This window comes from Cibotium barometz, chromosome 37 (assembly GCF_041138505.1).
Source record: "Cibotium barometz isolate CiBa-2024 chromosome 37, ASM4113850v1, whole genome shotgun sequence".
Taxonomy (NCBI): domain Eukaryota; kingdom Viridiplantae; phylum Streptophyta; class Polypodiopsida; order Cyatheales; family Cibotiaceae; genus Cibotium; species Cibotium barometz.
In genome coordinates, this window is record NC_141082.1 from 5,140,024 (window position 1) to 5,158,719 (window position 18,696).

An 18,696-nucleotide genomic window follows, 5' to 3' on the forward strand; every position below is an offset into this window, starting at 1 on the left:
TTATGTCAAGAATGCTGGGGAAACATTTTGACCGTCTTGTGATTAAGGTCGTGGAGACCTAACTGATAAAGTTGCAACTGCTGTGACGGAGAGTTAATGGAGGACGTCTCGTGTAGCAAGGTCGACCGAGGTCTTGACCAGCCTCGGTTCGATTAAAATGGTGAGCTTCCGGTACGGTGGATGAGGGACCAAGGAAGCGGCCTATGAGTGAAGTGCTAGGTCACCTGCAAAGGATCCTAGAGGGTGCTGACTATACGGTGCTTCGCCTAGGATACCCACGCGTGCGTCGAGGAAGATATTGGAACAAGGAGTAAGAGTTGTTTTGTGAAACCGGGCATGGATCTGGTTGATTGACCTTGCTGGTCTTCAATGAATGAGTCTATGGCTCTTTATATGGATCTGTTGGTTGATCTTGCTGATCTTCAACGAGAGTCCATCTTGATATTTATAAGTGATTATATTGCCGAGTATTATGGGCTAGGAACTATTGAAAAGGCCTCTGTGTGGACAGGTGGTGAGCGTTCTAGTTGCCAATGATGCCATAGATACTCTGATGAAGGAATGATAGGAAATTATGAATCAACCAAATAAATTGGAAGATTGTGATCAATGGTACTATGGCTTCATTAAAGGATTGTTTTAAAGTTAGCTGATGCTAAGAAAAAGGCAATTTCATATTGGGTGTGTAAGTGGTGTGGCTAGTTTTATGTTTGCATGAACTTCCCAATGATCCAAGTGCAAGTTTCTTCCTTGATCTGACCAAGTATCTTTATAGGTGCAGTCGGATCAGTTTGATCACTAATGGTCTTGACTACGTTAGAGTAAAAGTTATCCTGGAGGAATCGCTCGTGCTTTCCGGATAAGGGAAGTTTTTCCGGGTTCGGTTTTGGAAAAACCGACGGATTAGTCTTTTGTCCGGATATCCGTGGACGAGGCTCCGAGTGTGGGACCCTGCCCCGCGCATGAAGTGCTACTTTCGTTGCTAGTACCCGAATCCGTTGCGTGGTGGGAACTGGGATCTCACAACACACATACACATACATATTTTTCCTTGCTGTCTCTCTCTCTCTCTCTCTCTCTCTCTCTCACACACACACACACACACACACACACACACACACACGTAACACACAAATAGTTCCTCTTGCCTTTTGTGTGTGTTTGGTGTGTGATTAAAGTAGGGACATTGTGAAAGAGAAATAGAGAGAGGGAGAGAAAGAGAGAGACTATAAGTTTTTTTTTAATTTTAGTTTATATACATATAGAGGCAAGGCATAAGGTTGATAGTCAGCAAAGTTAGTGGTTTGGAATATAATTCTCTCTTCAACTCTAGTTTTACTGTTGCCCTTTCTCTCTCTATCTATTTGTGTGTTTGCAGTTAATATGTGATGCATAGATAAAGAGATTTATACATGGCAATATGTTTGGTTGGCTGAGAGAGAGAGAGAGAGAGAGAGAGAGAGAGAGAGAGAGAGAGAGAGAGAGAGAGAGAGAGAGAGAAGAGACTGCACGTTAGAATACTTGGCAATATGCTTGGTTGGCTGAGAGAGAGAGAGAGAGAGAGAGAGAGAGAGAGAGAGAGGAGACTGCACTTTCTATCTCCGTTTCTCTCATTAAATGTTTTATTGATAATTGGTATGACAAATGTGAATGTAATAATGATTTTTGCATGTTTAATGCTTTGGCATGTGCACATAAATAGAGTTTATTATAGTGATATGCTAGTCTAGCTTAGCTAGAAACTTTTTATTTATTAGACCATTGCATTTGACTACACAGAATATATGGGCTTAAGAGAATAGACATACATTAAATTATTTCAATACTTTTACTTAAATTATATTAGTCTTAAAATAGTGGAGAATTTGTGCTTAAAAAGTAAAGAACTTGCTAATACGAAGACTTTTAGAGAGACGATTATATGGCATACTAAGAGTATATATAGTTCCTCTTTGCAACTACGAGGTATATAAATGTATATAGTATTAGTATATAGTTGCTTATTAGGGTTATGTTATATGTTGACTAAGATTTAAAGAGATTTTTGGAGGTGCTTGAGATGTTCATTTTAGATTTTACCAAATGCAGATCCAAACTAATAACAATGGCTTAGTTGTTGCCATAGTAGTGGTTGCGTATGGAGCTTCCAATTCTGATGTAGCTTTGTCTACCTTGCTTGAGATGATGAATGTTTGAATTGCAAAACACCTTGCTTAGTCAAGCTCTCCATCAAGATAGCCAAGCTCTAAATTTCTACATACTATTACGAACATATGCAAGCGCACTGAGAAAAATGCCCTTTAGGAAGAGATCCATAGAAGTGGCACCCAAAGTGGAGAATGCTAAGAGATGAGTTGCCATAGCATCTTTATCACGTTCTTGATAGTAGTGGTCACATGGAGGCCAACCAACTTGACATGATTTCTTTTATGGAAAATTTACATATTAAAATTGAGAAACATCTAGGTGGATGTACTAGGGAGTGTAAAGAATAAGCCGATTATTTAAAAGAGCAAGTACGTACTCTAGGTGAAAAATTCACATATTGAAATTATAAACATCTAGGTGGATATACTAGGTAGTGTAAAGAATAAGCCGATTATTTAAAAGAGCAAGTACGTACTCTAGGTGAAAACTTCACATATTGAAATTAGAAAACATCTAGGTGGATATACTAGAGAGTGTAAAGAACAAGCCGATTCTTTAAAAGAGCTAGTATGTACTCTAAGCTTTGATGTATTGAGTCTAAAGATATATGTTATCCACTCAGTGCTATTATAAAAAAGATGAGCTGCATGTTAGAAACTAAGGTAGTTTACTGCCTAGAGATTTTGTGAGAGTAATGATGTTTTCTTGGTAGCTTAAAAATTGATGTATTTGTTCAAGGGAACAATCTTATTATAACTTTCGAGCTTTGGCTTTTTCATGGTGATATTTATAAATTCTCTCTTTTGTCAATGCCTTTACCTCTCTCTTTCTATCTATATTCTCTTAATCTTTCTTTTTCTATCTCTCAACATGTTTTATATTTCTCTCTCTCTCTCTCTTTGGAGTAATGCCTTTGTTAGTAAAGAAAGATGAGAGATAGAGAGAGGTTATTACTTATTAGTGTCATTCATAGATATTACAAATGTAAATGGATTGTATTTATTAGACACTTTTTTATTATAAATATCTCTAATAATTACATCATGCTTGCTATTGTGCAGAGTCTATTCTTGAGAGTAGGGTCACATGTTGCGATATGGGTATCCAAGATCATATGTGAGGATAATGGCACTTGAAGTAGAATAAATGTGATAAGATAGTATTTTGTCACCATTTTAAAGTGAAGAATGTTTGTAAAAGATAAATAAGAAAATTAGTATTTTCTTTTTTATTTTTCAAAGGAGGTTGAAGATGGTTAGGTACTGTATATACCTAAGTTTGAACCAAGTTCATCGGCTTTGAATTTTGGATACAACATGCATATCTCATCGTATTTATTCACAAAAAAGGGCTTGCATTCAAAAACAAATTGATACTAATTTAAAGGAGTACTTTAATGTAAATGAAATTGAAACATTTATAAGGGTTAAAGATGAGGAGGAGCATAGAGAATTCTATGTTGAAATCTACTTAAATTCGAGTAACAGAGCAACTCCTACTACTATGGTCCTTCAAGAACCTATCAATGAACATCAAAATGTTCAGGCACATAAACATATGGCAGGAGCACCGGTTCTTTTTATTTAGATGAGCTACATATGAGATTTGTCATATTGTAATTTTCAACCTATTTCCTATGTTGTCGTCAATGTGAAGATATTAAATCCAAATGTCATTCTATAAGGCGTATGTCTTCATTTTCACAAAATGTTAAACACCTAGTAACCATCGTGTTATGTTTCCAAGATTGTACCCTTCACTCTTTAGAAGCCCTTTCTTTATAAGTGTCATTTTTGTGCTGCACTAATTTGGAAATGTGAGGCGTCAAAAAAACTTCGACAATATGTGGACAAACAATATTGTGCAAGTGCAAACATCTCTTTATTGCCATTGGACAATCCTCCTCCTACATTGGTTGATCTGTTACTTGGTGATGATAATGCAAGTAAGGAATACAGAAAGAATATATGCTCTTATAAAAACAATGCCTTAGCATTCGTTTCACTGGGTACTCACTTGGATAATCAAATCACTAGGGGGAGGTATGTATTTAATTTTCGAATCCATGGTACTACATATCATCATGTTGCCTCTGTAATACCTAATAGAATATGAGATGCGGCTCCTCAATTTTTCCAATTATATATATATATATATATATATATATATATATATATATATGATACAGAGCAGCATGAATTAGAGAATAGACTTCATGGGATGCTTTTTGTAAATCATAACATACTTGAAAGCTTACAAATAATGATGTATAAACACAATCCGTATGCATGTCATTTCATACAATAAGAGAAATGTTACAGTCCAATCCACACGTAGATTTGAGAATGGTCACTAAAGTTGGATCAATATCAATAATTTGTTTTTTACGGGTAGTAAGATAGCTGCTATCATACTAGGTCAAGGGGATGCTTTTCATGTAGGTCATAGTAGAGATATTCAAATAATGTCTTGCACAAATACTATAAAAAAATATGTTCTGTTTACTCGAGAGGAGAGGATGGTTAGCATGTTAGAATTTCACTCCATGGTAGGAATAGACAAGGTTCAAATGAGGAGACAAATACTGTAATTCAACGGTAATATTATGCATATAGATTACAAAAAAGGGAAGATACAAATGTGTGCCTTCTACATGGTGGTCGACTTTTGTAACAATACATTGTTGATACTTATAGCAGCATGGAAGAATCAAGATTAGTATGATAATAGCCAGAAAGCATTGTGTGCTAAAGTATACTAAGGGCTTGCATATATGATTAATATAAGCGATGCTATCAAAATAGAGTCTCCGTGGTGGCAGTGATAGATGCAAGATAGTTCTACCATCTATATATATACTAGGGGCCTTGATATATGCACCAATTGTATCAAGATTAAAAGGTTATTGTTAGGAAGATGGAAAAACCTAACCTCTTTATTACCTTTACTTAAAATCCTAAGTGGGATGAAATAAGCAAAGCTTTACTGCCAGGTCAGGTCATCCAAGATCGACCTAACTGGATTGCATGAGTTTTCTATGAGAAGCATAAGGATATGATGCCCTTATTGGTGAAAAAAAATTATTTGGAAGGGTAGTGGGATTTGTTTTTGTTATTGAATTTCAAAAAGAGACTTTCTACATGCACATATATTATTGATATTGGAAAGTGGACGTAAACCTACTGAGATTGCTCACTATGATAAGTTTGTATGTGTTGAACTTCCAGATAAGGTGATGTTTCCTAAGTTGCACAACATAATTAGTCGTTGTAATATACATGGACCATGTGGGAAACTAAATATGCTCTCTCCTTATATGGTAACTGGAAGTTGCAAACATCTTTATTCTCGAAAGTTTTTTGAGACTACTATTGATGACAATGGGTATCCAACTTACATGCAGCAAGACGAAAGTAGTTTCATACAAGTAAAGGATCATAAGGTGGATAGTCAATGGGTTGTTCCATATAACCAAAAGTAGTTTCATACAAGTAAAGGATCATAAGGTGGATAGTCAATGGATTGTTCCATATAACCCTTTTCTCTCTATGAGGTACAAAGTCTATATTAACATAGAAGTATGCTTTACTATTATCGTAATGAAAATATTCATATAAGTATGTATACAAAGGACATGATAGATCTACTATAGAGTTGCAAGATACACATGGGGTTATTGATGAGGTTAGTCAATATCTGGATGCACGGTATATGTCTATGTGTCAGAGGCAAGTTGACACTTATTGATGAGGTTAGTCAATATCTGGATGCGTGGTATGTGTCTATGTCAGAGGCAAGTTGGTGTTTATACCAATATGATTTACATAATGAAAACCATACATACAAAGGTTATCTATTCATTTTTGATGCAAAATTATGTTATATTCAACCTAATGATTTGTGTGATGTAATAGTCCTCGTGATAGAAACTAAATAACTACTCTCACCACTGAATGGTTCAGAGCTAATCAATTGCATGTAGATTCAAATAGCGTGCTATCTAACTTTTTGATCATGGACTAAAAGAAAAAAGAAAAAATGATTGGACATATGTATAATGTTAGCCCGAGTGTGCATGTGAGCAATATTATCTATACATGTTACTTATAGTGTGTAAAGGCTGCATATCTTTTGAGGATGTACAAACAGTGAATGGACATTTTTATTGTTGTTTTAAGATTTCATGTGAAGCTAGAGGAATGCTGGAGAGATACAAGTGGTATATATGTCTTCAAGAAGCTGCATTTCAAAAAACCAGATTCTAATTGCATGAACTTTTTGTCATTATTCTACTTTTTTGTGAGCCTATATCTCTTGGACAGGTTTGGCACAAATTCTCTACCGAACTTCCAAATATTTTTTTCATGGCTTGGAGAGAATGTGTGCTGACATTCATGTTTTTGTCATTCTATAGCTAAGAATCAATCTCTATTACACATGCAAGACCTCTTACAATAATATGAAAAACTTTTGAAGGGATTTTGAAGGGATGTCTCTTCCTGATAGATCAACTCTTGCTACTAAAAACAATGGTCTGTTGATGGAAAGAGATGATGTTTGATTCTGTTCTCAACAAGATGATTTGGCTCTTTCCAAAAAAGGAGCCTTAATAGTTGTCAATCAAGAGCATTTCATACCATCTTTGAGGCTATGTATTTGAACAATGGCAGTGTTTTTTGCCATTGATTTTTTTCCTTGATAGACCAAGTGGATTAGGCAAAATATATACTTATAATGCCTTTCTATCTTGATTACGTGGATAGAATCAAGTTGCTTTTGCATGTGCATCTTCTAGAATAGCTGCATTGTTACTTTTAATAAATGGATATACTGCACACTTACGTTTCAAAATCCCATTGGTTTTCAATGCTTTTTTAGCATGCATGGTCTCTGAATATGTAAAAGTACTCTAAATATGACCTCCTATCACCTAAATTCGAATTTCTATTTTTGGAGATACTTATCTCTTAATAGAACTATTCTTGTCTTCTTATTTCTTTTAGGATTTTATGGAGCTAATATTTTTACTCTTATCATTTTCTTAATGTTTCTAGCCTAATTGTCTCAGCCTTCTCTAAGTGCGCTCTCTTTCCTTCTTGAAATCTATATTAAAAGAGACACATAATGGGCAAACAATATTGTGCAAGTGCAAACATCTCTTTACTACCATTGGACAATCCTCCTCCTACATTGGTTCATCTGTTACTTGGTGATGATAATGCAAGGAAGGAATACAGAAAGAATATATGCTCTTATAAAAACAATGCCTTAGCATTCGTTTCACTGGTTACTCACTTGGATAATCAAATCACTAGGGGGAGGTATGTATTTAATTTTGGAATCCATGGTACTACATATCATCATGTTGGCTCTGTAGAGAGAGAATCTATAAGTGCATGTAGCAAGAGAAGATGCACAAATAGCCTAAGTGTGTTTAACCTCTCACCAAGAGGATGGCTTTCAAGCTATCCCACCCATGAACTTGACCATGGAAGGCCAAATCTCCATTGATGGAGCCCAAAGGTACAAGATGACCAAAGTTAGTAAAAGTGTCAAAAGATCCTACCAATGTCCCCCAAGCCCTATTTTTAACCAATTTCTCCTTTTTCCCATGGGCCCCTATGTACATGTGGAAATCAAGCTCTATGGTTCATGACAGACACATACCACGCATTTGGATATTGACTAACTTCATCAATAAGTGTCAACTTGCCTTCTCTGATGTAGACACATACCGTGCATCCAAATATTGACTAACCTCATCAATAACCCCATGTGTATCTTGCAACTCTATAGTAGATCTATCATGTCCTTTGTATACATACTTATATGAATATTTTCATTACGATAATGGTAGAGCATACTTCTATGTTAATATAGACTTTGTACCTCTCATAGAGAGAAAAGGGTTATATGGAGCAACCCGTTGACTATCCACCTTATGATCCTTTACTTGTATGAAACTACTTTCGCCTTGCCGCATGTAAGTTGGATACCCATTGTCATCAATAGTAGTCCCAGAAAACTTTCGAGAATAACAATGTTTGCAACTTCCATTTACCATATAAGGAGAGAGCATATTTAGTTTCCCACATGTGTCTCCTCATTTGAACCTTGTCTATTCCTACCATGGAGTGAAATTCTAACATGCTAACCATCCTCTCCTCGAGTAAACAGAACATATTTTTTTATAGTATTTGTGCGAGACATTATTTGAATATCTCTATGACCTACATGAAAAGCATCCCCTTGACCTAGTATGATAGCAGCTATCTTACTACCCATAGAAACCAATTATTGCCTTAATATTGATCTGACTTCAGTGACCATTCTTAAATCTACATGTGGACTGGACTGTAACATTTCTCTTATTGTATGAAATGCACATGCACATGGATTGTGTTTATACATCATTATTTGTAAGCTTTCAAGCATGTTATGATTTACAAAAAGCATCCCGTGAAGTCTATTCTCTAATTCATGCTCTGTATCATATATATATATATATATATATATATATATATAAAATTGGAAAATTTGAGGAGCCGCATCTCATATTCTATTAGGTATTACAGTTTAGAGCCAAATTTCTGAAACCAAAGGTTTCCATGGGGCTGAAGCCAAAAGGGCGACCGAGGCGCAGCACTTTGGCTTCCGACGAGGTAGAGGGTGAAGAGGCAATGATGGAACAAGGAATTTTGGATGCTCTAGAGGATACTATTGGGCACACTTCAAGAGAAGGGGATACTTTTGGGCATACTTCAAGAGAAGGGAATGAGGAGTTGAATGTTGGAAGCGCCCACCACTAAGCACACCCCACAATCTTCGCATACCATCCCCATCGATTCGATCATGCAAATGCTGATGGAAATGAATGCTAAGATGGACACGATGGCTACAAGGGTGGAAGTCAATGGTAGGCTTGACACTATGGCTACAAGGATGGAAGTTTTGGAAGAGAGGGTCGCTCGGCCAATGAGCCAACCTTCCTATGATAGTGGTCATGGTGCTTTACATGAAGGCAAGCAATTTGGGACAGCTTTTGAGGGCTGTAGGGAAGGCAAGCTACCCATGGTACAAGAGGTTTCTCCCAAGGTAATACATGAGCATTCCACCAAGAATGTCACTTTCGGCAGATTCATGGCAGATGCTAGGAGGCCTTCTATGCGGGAGATGAAGCCTACTACATTCCAAGTGGGTTCTTCTCAATTGGATGGAAAGCAACATCCGAGGAGAGTACCTTTGAAACCTAAAGCAAATCAGTTCTCCATGCTTGAAGAGAAGGTGTATGATATGGATGATGTGGCTGAGCTTGATTGGAAACATATGTCATTCATTGAGAGACAAAGAGAAGCTCATGATAGGTGGATGGAAATGCCAAATTTTCTCAAGAGGGAGTACAAGGATTTTGCTTAATTTCTTGGATCTTTTGTGCAAATGCAAAAGCACAAGCCCTTGCACCATCATGAGAATGCATCGTCAACCGTGTCAAAGGATGTAAAGGACAAGATTTCACTCTCTAAGTTCAAGGGTGATGGTTCAGCCCCACATGAGTTGGAAGAATGGATGAATAAATTGGATACATACTTTTAGCTCTATCCGAAGAATTAAAGGGACAAAGTGCATTTTGAATCCTTGCATTTGGAAGACTATGCACATCAATGGTGGAGACATATGCTCAAGGAAGGAGTTATGCCACATACTTGGGAAGAACTCAAGCATGAAATGAATATGACATTTGTGTCGCCTTTGGTTCTTGACCGATACCATGAAGAATGGTATGAACTCACACAAAAGGGCATGTCGGTTAGGGAGTACATCAAGAGGTTCATGAAGCTCTCTATGTTGGTGGATGGACTCAATGAAGGCATGCGATTGAAGAAGTTTGTGCATAGTCTAGATTCATACATCAAAGCGGATGTCTCGGCACAAAGACCAAGCACTATCAAAGAGGCTATGAGGTTGGCGGAGCTATATGAGCCAAAGTATAAGAGGGTTCAGCCCAATGTATCTTTTCATAAGCCATTTCATACTTCTTCAAATGTGGGAAAAATTCTACCTTCTTCTACATCCACTTACACTTCCAAATTCCATACATCTTTTGGAAGTGGATAGTCCACAAGTGGAGTTCATAATAATGCTAAGAAGAGCAATGGGTTTGTCAAGAAGCCTCCTCAACCATTCAAGAAGACTCAACGGATGGATGATCCTAAGATTGAGGAATTGAGGAGCAAAGGCCTATGTTTTAAATGCAAAGAGAAGTGGCCACCCGGGCACATTTGAAAATCAAAGAAAGTGGTGGCTACTATGATCATTATGGATGAGGATGATGATTCCAAGTCATCTCATGACGTGGAAGAGTTTGAAGATTGCAGCGAGGAGACACATGAAGAAGACTTGGAGGGTCATTCTTGTGTCAAAGAAGAGGATGAGTTTCCTTTTGACCCCGGTGGAAGGGATCATGCATGCATTTTGAGGGACAATATGCTAAAAGATGCAGGAAATACTGAAAATGCAGCGCATGTATGTTCCATTTCACAAGAGCTTTTGGCGGGTTGCAAGAGTCCGAACACCTTGAGGTTGGTGGGAACCATTAATGGGAGGGTTGCACACATCTTGGTGGATTCAGGGAGTACTCATAGTTTTGTTAACTCCAAATCCCTCAACTCTCTCAAACTATCTCCAACGGAGCTACCCATAACCTTCCAAGTACAAGTAGCAAATGGAGTGAATGAAAAAGCCAATTTGTTTTGCCCTTCAACAAGAGTGAGTTTATCCTCTTCATACCCTCACAATCTCCATTTGCATCTCCCATTCTATTGGTGAAGAAGAAGGATGGTTCCTTTCGTATGTGCATAGATTAGCGTGATTTGAATAAGGTAACCATCAAGAATAGATACCCCATACCTCGCATCGATGATCTTCTTGATGAGCTAAAAGGGGAAAATCTCTTTACCAAGATTGACTTGAGATCGGGATACCATCAAATAAGGATGAAGGAGGGTGATGAAGAGAAGACGGCATTTAGGACTGAAAGAGGATTGTTTCATTTCATGGTTATGCCTTTCGGTCTCACGAATGCCCCGGCCACCTTCCAAGCACTCATGAATAGGGTCTTGGCTCCTTTCTTGTTCAAATTTGTACTTGTGTTCTTTGATGACATATTGATCTATAGCAAGAGCAAAGAAGAGCATTTAGTACATGTGAAGCAAGTTTTTGAGGTCATGAGAGGGAGCATAGATTGTTTGCAAAGGAGACCAAGTGCACTTTCATGGTGAATGAGGTTGAATACCTTGGACACTTGGTGGGAGAAAATGGCATTAGGGCTGATCCAAAGAAGGTGGCATGTGTCAAAGAAGGAGCAACCCCTACTAATGCAACTCAATTGAGAGGATTTTTGGATCTATCTTCTTTCTATAGAAGATTTATGGAGCACTATACATCAATTACGGCACCTCTTATCGATTTACTTAAGAGGGAAGCTTTCTTTTGGGATGCCATTGCCAACAAGAGTTTCAATGAGCTCAAGGCTTTACTTACATCAGCTCCTATTCTTGTTTATCCGGATTTCTCTAAGACATTCTATGTGAGAGCGGATGCAAGTGGAAGAGGTCTTGGGGCAGTTTTGTATCAAGAGCATGGTGTCATTGCATTTAATGGTAGGAAGCTTTCCGAGAAGGAGATGGAATTGCATGTGTATGAATAAGAGATGTTGGCTATACTTCATGCAATCAAGAAATGGCATCACTATCTTTATGGTGCTCATTTCAAGGTGAGAAGTGATCATAGGGTGCTGAAATTTTTCCTCTCTCAACCCAATCTTTCTCCCAAGCAAAAGAGATGGTTGGCTACGCTTCAAGGATAAGACTTTGAGATATCCTATGCTCCGGGAAGGGACAATGTAGTAGCGGAAGCATTGTCTAGAATATGGGCTTGCACCTTGACATCAATTATGGAAGTGTATAGTGAATGGATAAAAGGGATACAAGAGGAGTATCTTGTCAATGAGAGTGCTGCCCATATTTATAGAAAATTACAGCAAGGAGATGGTGAAGAATTTCCTCATTATAAGCTTTGGAATGGTCTACTATGGCACAAGGATAAGGTGTATTTGGTTCCAACCTCATCCTACATTCTCAAGGTGCTTCATGAGATGCATTCTTCACCACTTTCGGGTCATTTTGCTATTCTCAAGACATTTGACAAAGTGAGCAAAAGCTTCTATTGGAAAGGCATGTGGAGGGATGTCAAGAAGTTTGTTTTGGAATGTGTGTCATGCCAAAGGAATAAGGATAGTCACCAATTGCCAAGTGGTTTACTTCATCCTTTGCCTATTCCGGATGGAAAATGGACTCACACTTCCATGGACTTCATCATCACGGGCTTGCCAAATACAAAGCATGGATGGGATCAAGTATTTGTGGTGGTGGGATAGACTCACCAAATCAGCTCATTTTATTGCTTCCAAGACTACTTATGGGGCCTCTCACATTGCTAAGCAATTTATGGAGCATGTATTCAAGATACATGGGTTGCCACCACTCAACATAGTTTGTGATAGAGATACCAAGTTCATGGGCACTTTTTGGAGGACATTGTATGAGAACTTGGGAACTCAAATCACTCCTTCTATAGCTTATCACCCTCAAACGGATGGGCAAATGGAGTGCACAAACAAATGGCTCGAAGTGTACTTGAGGCACTATGGTCATGACATGCAAGCATCATGGGATGAATGGCTTTACCTTGCTGAATTTTGTCATAATTCAAGCAAGCATTTGAGTATTGGGATGTCACCTTTCGAGGCTCTTTATGGGTATCAAGTGCATGTGCCATCTATTGCCTTCCATGAGGATAAAATGGTTAATCCTTTAGCCAAGGAAGAGTTGGAAAGGATGAGACAGCTTCTTCAATTATGCAAGGATAATATGAAGAAGGCACAAGAAGTCATTAAGGCAAATGCGGATGAGCATAGATGCAAAATAGAGTTCAAGGAAGGTGATTATGTGTTGTTCAAGCTTCCTAAGAGCCGTCACAATATTCTCAAAGGGTCTTCCAATTCCAAGTTGGCACATAGATACTATGGACCATATTTGGTAGTCAAGAAAGTGGGTGATTTGGCTTATAAGCTTGACCTACCTCCTTCTACAAGGATTCATAATGTGTTTCATGTATCCAACCTTAAGAGGTTTCATGTATCCAACCTTAAGAGGTTTGTGGGTTCTCTTCCTCAAGAGATTGAAGAGTTACCACCGATGGATGAAGAAGGAGAGATTATCTATGAGCTGGAGAGGATTGTGGACAAGAGAACAAGGGTTTTGAGGAACTGGAACATTGATGAATTCCTTGTGAAATGGAAGTGCTTGCCCATAGATAAGGCTACTTGGCAATCAATGGAGTATGCTCAACAACATGGTTTACTTGATGGAAGTATTCCTTGATCAAGTGGCACGATTATTATGTGAAGAATGGGCATATCATGAGGCTTTATATGTGCTGTAATTTCTGGACAGCTTTGGTTGGATCTATTGTTGGGGTTACCAATCTACTCCAACACACTTGAAAGATCATTTGATTCCATGACAAATATGTGGGACCCTTTTGGGTGTGGCTATGCATCATTTGCAGCTCATTTTTATGGAGGTTTCATGAATAATTTCAAGGGAAGCTTCATCAACAACATGGCTGCCATACAATCCTACATGCTATTTTTGGAGAAGGAGTTTGCCGGCTTCACTACATTTGGTTTCCCTATTCCAAATGTATTCGAGGTGAATTTTTGAAGACCTCTCTACTTCTCATGGGTTTACATTGAGATTGCGATTCAATTGTAAATATCTTGTATGATTTTGAGGACAAAATCTTTGGGAAGGGATGGTTTGTGAACCATAGAGCTTGATTTCCACATGTACATAGGGGCCCATGGGAAAAAGGAGAAAGTGTCTATAAATAGGACTTGGGGGACATTGGTAGGATCTTTTGACACTTTTACCAACTTTGGTCATCTTGTACCTTTGGGCTCCATCAATGGAGATTTGGCCTTCCATGGTTGAGTTCATGGCTAGCTTGAAAGCCATCCTCTTGGGAGAGGTTAAACACACTTAGGCTATTTGTGCATCTTCTCTTGCTACATGCACTTATAGATTCTCTCTCTCTTGTATATTCATGTGATGAGCCATTTGATAACTAATCTAATTATTCATGGATGCTAGATTCTTTCTTTAATGTGTTTGATTCCATATTTTTCTCTAGATCCATTTCAATGTCTATGTGAGAGGCAAGTTGGCATTTAACCAATGTGATTTACATAATGAAAACCATATATACAAAGGTTGTCTATTCATTTTTCGATGCAAAATTATGTTATATTCAATGACTAATGATTTGTGTGATGTAATAGTCCTCATGATAGAAACTAAATAACTACTCTCACTGAATGGTTCAGAGCTGATCAATTGCATGCAGATTCAAATAGCGTGCTATCTAGCTTTTTGATCATGGACTAAAAGAAAAAAGAAAATATGATTGGACATATGTATAATCTTAGCTCGAGTGTGCATGTGAGCAATATTATCTACACATGTTACGTATAGTGTGTAAAGGCTGCATATCTTTTGAGGATGTACAAACAGTGAATGGACATTTGTATTGTTGTTTTAAGATTTCCAGAGGAATGCTGGAGAGATACGAGTGGTATATATGTCTTCAAGAAGCTGTATTTCAAAAAAAAAGATTCTAATTGCATCAACTTTTTGTCATTATTCTGCTTTTTTGTGAATCTATATCTCTTGGATAGGTTTGGCACAAATTCTCTATCGAACTTCCAAATATTTTTTTCATGGCTTGGAGAGAAGGTGTGCTGACATTAGTGTTTGTCATTCTATAGCTAAGAATCAATCTCTATTACACATGCAAGACCTCTTACAATAATACGAAAAACGTCTACATGATTTTGAAGGGTTGTCTCTTCCTGATAGATCAACTCTTGCTACTGTAAACAATGGTTTGTTGATGGAAAGAGATGATGTTTGATTCTGTTCTCAATAGGATGATTCGGCTCTTTCCAAAAAAGAGTCTTAATAGTTGTCAATCAAGAGCATTTCATACCATCTTTGAGGCTGTTTATTTGAACAATGGCAGTGTTTTTTGCCATTATTTTTTTCCTTGATAGACCAAGTGGATTAGGCAAAATATATATTTATAATGCCTTTTTATCTTGATTACGTGGATAGAATCAAGTTGCTTTTGCATGTGCATCTTCTAGAAAAGTTGCATTGCTACTTTTAAATGGATGAACTGCACACTTACGTTTCAAAATCCCATTGGTTTTCAATGCTTTTTAGTGTGCATGGTCTCTAAATATGTAAAAGTACTCTAAATATGACCTTCTATCACATAAATTCGAATTTCTATTTTTGGAGATACTTATCTCTTATTAGAACTATTCTTATCTTCTTATTTCTTTTAGGATTTTATGGAGCTAATATTTTTACTCTTATCATTTTCCTAATGTTTCTAGCCTTATTGTCTCAGCCTTCTCTAAGTGCGCTCTCTTTCCTTCTTGAAATCTATATTAAAAGAGACACACAAATGGCTTGGGAGGGACCTTACAAGAGAAAATGAAGGACTCTGATGATGCTCAAAGGAGGCCCTTGAAATTAAAAGGGGATTTTGTGTTCTTGAGGATTCCCAAGTCTAGATATGGCTCACTAAAGGGAAATACCAACACCAAGCTTGCTCATCACTTCTATAAGCATTATAAAGTGTTTAGTGTTGGAATTAGGGTTGCAGAAATGCACACACAACTTCAAGAAGATGAGGAAGCTTGAGCACAACACAGTAGTGTATTATGAGTGCCAAAAATGAAAGATAACAAGCCCTAGAAGATAATGGGCGTATATACAATGCAAAGGGGAAAAAACCTCCTAGTGAGGGAAAAAGTGCCCCGGCGGTCCTAAGTGTGTTCACACACATCACTACTATAATATGGTAACAAATCCCCCCTGGAGTGATGCGGTGAACAAGAGCTAGCACTCATGTATAGGGAAGTGTCTAGCTATGTGGACGAATCCACAAAAGGGAGTAAGCCCAAAGCTTTGCGAAAAGCTTCGAACTTCTCACGAGGCAGAGCCTTTGTGAAAAGGTCTGCAAGGTTATCCTGTGTTGGCACATAAGCCAAACTGATCTCTCCTGCAGAGAGTCTCTCCCTGACATAATGGTAGTGCACCTCAATGTGCTTCGTACGAGCATGGAACACTGGGTTCCGCGCAACAGCTGTCTGATAGAGTGTGACATCAAAGTGATCTCCAGCATCATGAAGACTCAACTTCAAACCTGTCTCCATTGGAGTAGCAATAGGCTTGCAGTCTTCAAGGCCAAATCTCCGCAACAATGTTTCAATATACTTTGTCTGACACAAAGCAATACCTCCATCACACTGCTTAAATTGTATCCCCAAATAATGATGCAAATGCCCCAAATCTGACATCTCAAAAGAGGCATTCAAATCAGCCTTAAAATCAGCAATATGACTCTCATTTGGTCCTGTGAGCAGCATGTCATCGACATAGAGAGCAATGATTAGATGTACACCATCCACACGTTTAACATACAAAGTGCTTTCTGTTGGACTATTCTGAAACCCATGTGCAGTCAAATATGCATGTATTTTTTCATACCAAGCTCGTGGAGCTTGCTTTAAACCATATAAAGCCTTTTTTAACCTGCACACTTTGTTTTCCTGCCCTCTTTGAACAAAACCACGAGGCTGCGATACATACACCTCCTCATGCAAATCTCCATTTAAGAACGCAGTCTTTATGTCCAGCTGATGTACATTCCAACCATTATGAGCTCCTAATGCACAGATGCTACGAACAGTGGTCATACGACATGTGGGAGCAAAAGTCTCATCAAAATCAATGCCCTTCTCTTGAGCATAACCTTTTGCAACAAGCCTAGCCTTATGGCGATCCACTGTGCCATCAGGCTTACGCTTCAATTTGTATATCCACTTAGTGCCAATGGCCTTCTTGCCAGGGGGCAAGTCACATAAAGACCATGTACTATTCTTCATAATAGCATCGTATTCTGCTTGCATAGCAGCCATCCAATTTTCTGAACTTTGTGCCTCATCAAATGAAACAGGCTCACTTTCATCGCACATACTAGAAACAGCCAATGCATAACAATCTGACGCATAAGAGGCACCATGAGAGCCAGAACGAGTGCGACTAGACAAAGGGGCATCCAACTTGCTGTCACGCAAAGTCTGCACCAGCCATCTAGGCATATTCCTAGAGCCCTCAATCTCTTGTCTCTCATCCTCAAGTGCATCATGCACATCTGCATCAGATATAGGCTGATCTGTGCCATCATTTAAAACCTGCATAGGCTGAAAAACTGCCTCATGAGGTATTGCACTTGACTGTGCACCACTGAAAAGAGGCAATAATGTATCATAGACATCACGTGAGCTGATATCTGTCTCCTTAGTACACGAAACCAAGGGCTGAACTGCATCTTCCACAAATACAACATCACGGCTAACCAAAATGCGCTTTGTCTGTGGATGATACAAACGATAGCCTTTGCTCTCAGCACTATATCCAACAAAAATACATTTGACAGCTTTGTCATCCAATTTTCTGCGATGTTGCACAGGCACTAATGCATATGCCAGGCAACCAAAAACACGTAAATGGCCAACAGATGGCTTGCGGCTATGCCAAGCCTCATATGGAGTGACAACCTGTAATGCTTTGGTGGGACACCTGTTTAGTACATAAGTGGCACACATGACAGCCTCAAGCCAAAAACCATGTGGTAGACTTTGACTCTTAACCATACATCTTGCCATTTCCATGAGAGACCTGTTTTTTCTCTCAGCCACACCATTTTGCTGTGGTGTATACGGCACTGTACATTGGTGTTTTATCCCACGCTCAGCCACAAATGCATTAAATTCTGAAGACATATACTCCCCCCCTCGATCTGAACGGAGGGTGCCCATCTTACTTTCTGACACATTTTCAGCCATAACCAAAAACTGTTTGAAGCACAAAAACACTTCGGACTTTGCCTTCAAAGGATATACCCATGCATGCCTGGTAAAATCATCAATGAAAGTCACGAAGTAAAGGTAGTTTCCAAATGATGGAGTTTGCATGGGACCACAAACATCACTGTGAACAAGCTGCAATCTGCGTTCAGCTCTCACTGATCCATCTTTGGGAAAGGAAGCACGCTGCATTTTACCCAATATGCAGCCCTCACAAACATGCTTGACAGGTGCCTCAAGCTTAGGCAAAGAAGACACCATTTCAGATTTCTGCAGGCGCAGCAAACTTGCAAAATTCAGATGACCAAAACGTGCATGCCACAGTTTTGCATTTGAAATAGCCTGCGTATCCATAATAGCACATGCTGAATCCTCTACACATTTGCCATCCATATTGAGCTTATACAGCCCTCGACATAGTGAACCAGATGCTACAATGATGTCACCACAAGAGAGATCATGAACAGTACATCTGTCATCCACAAATT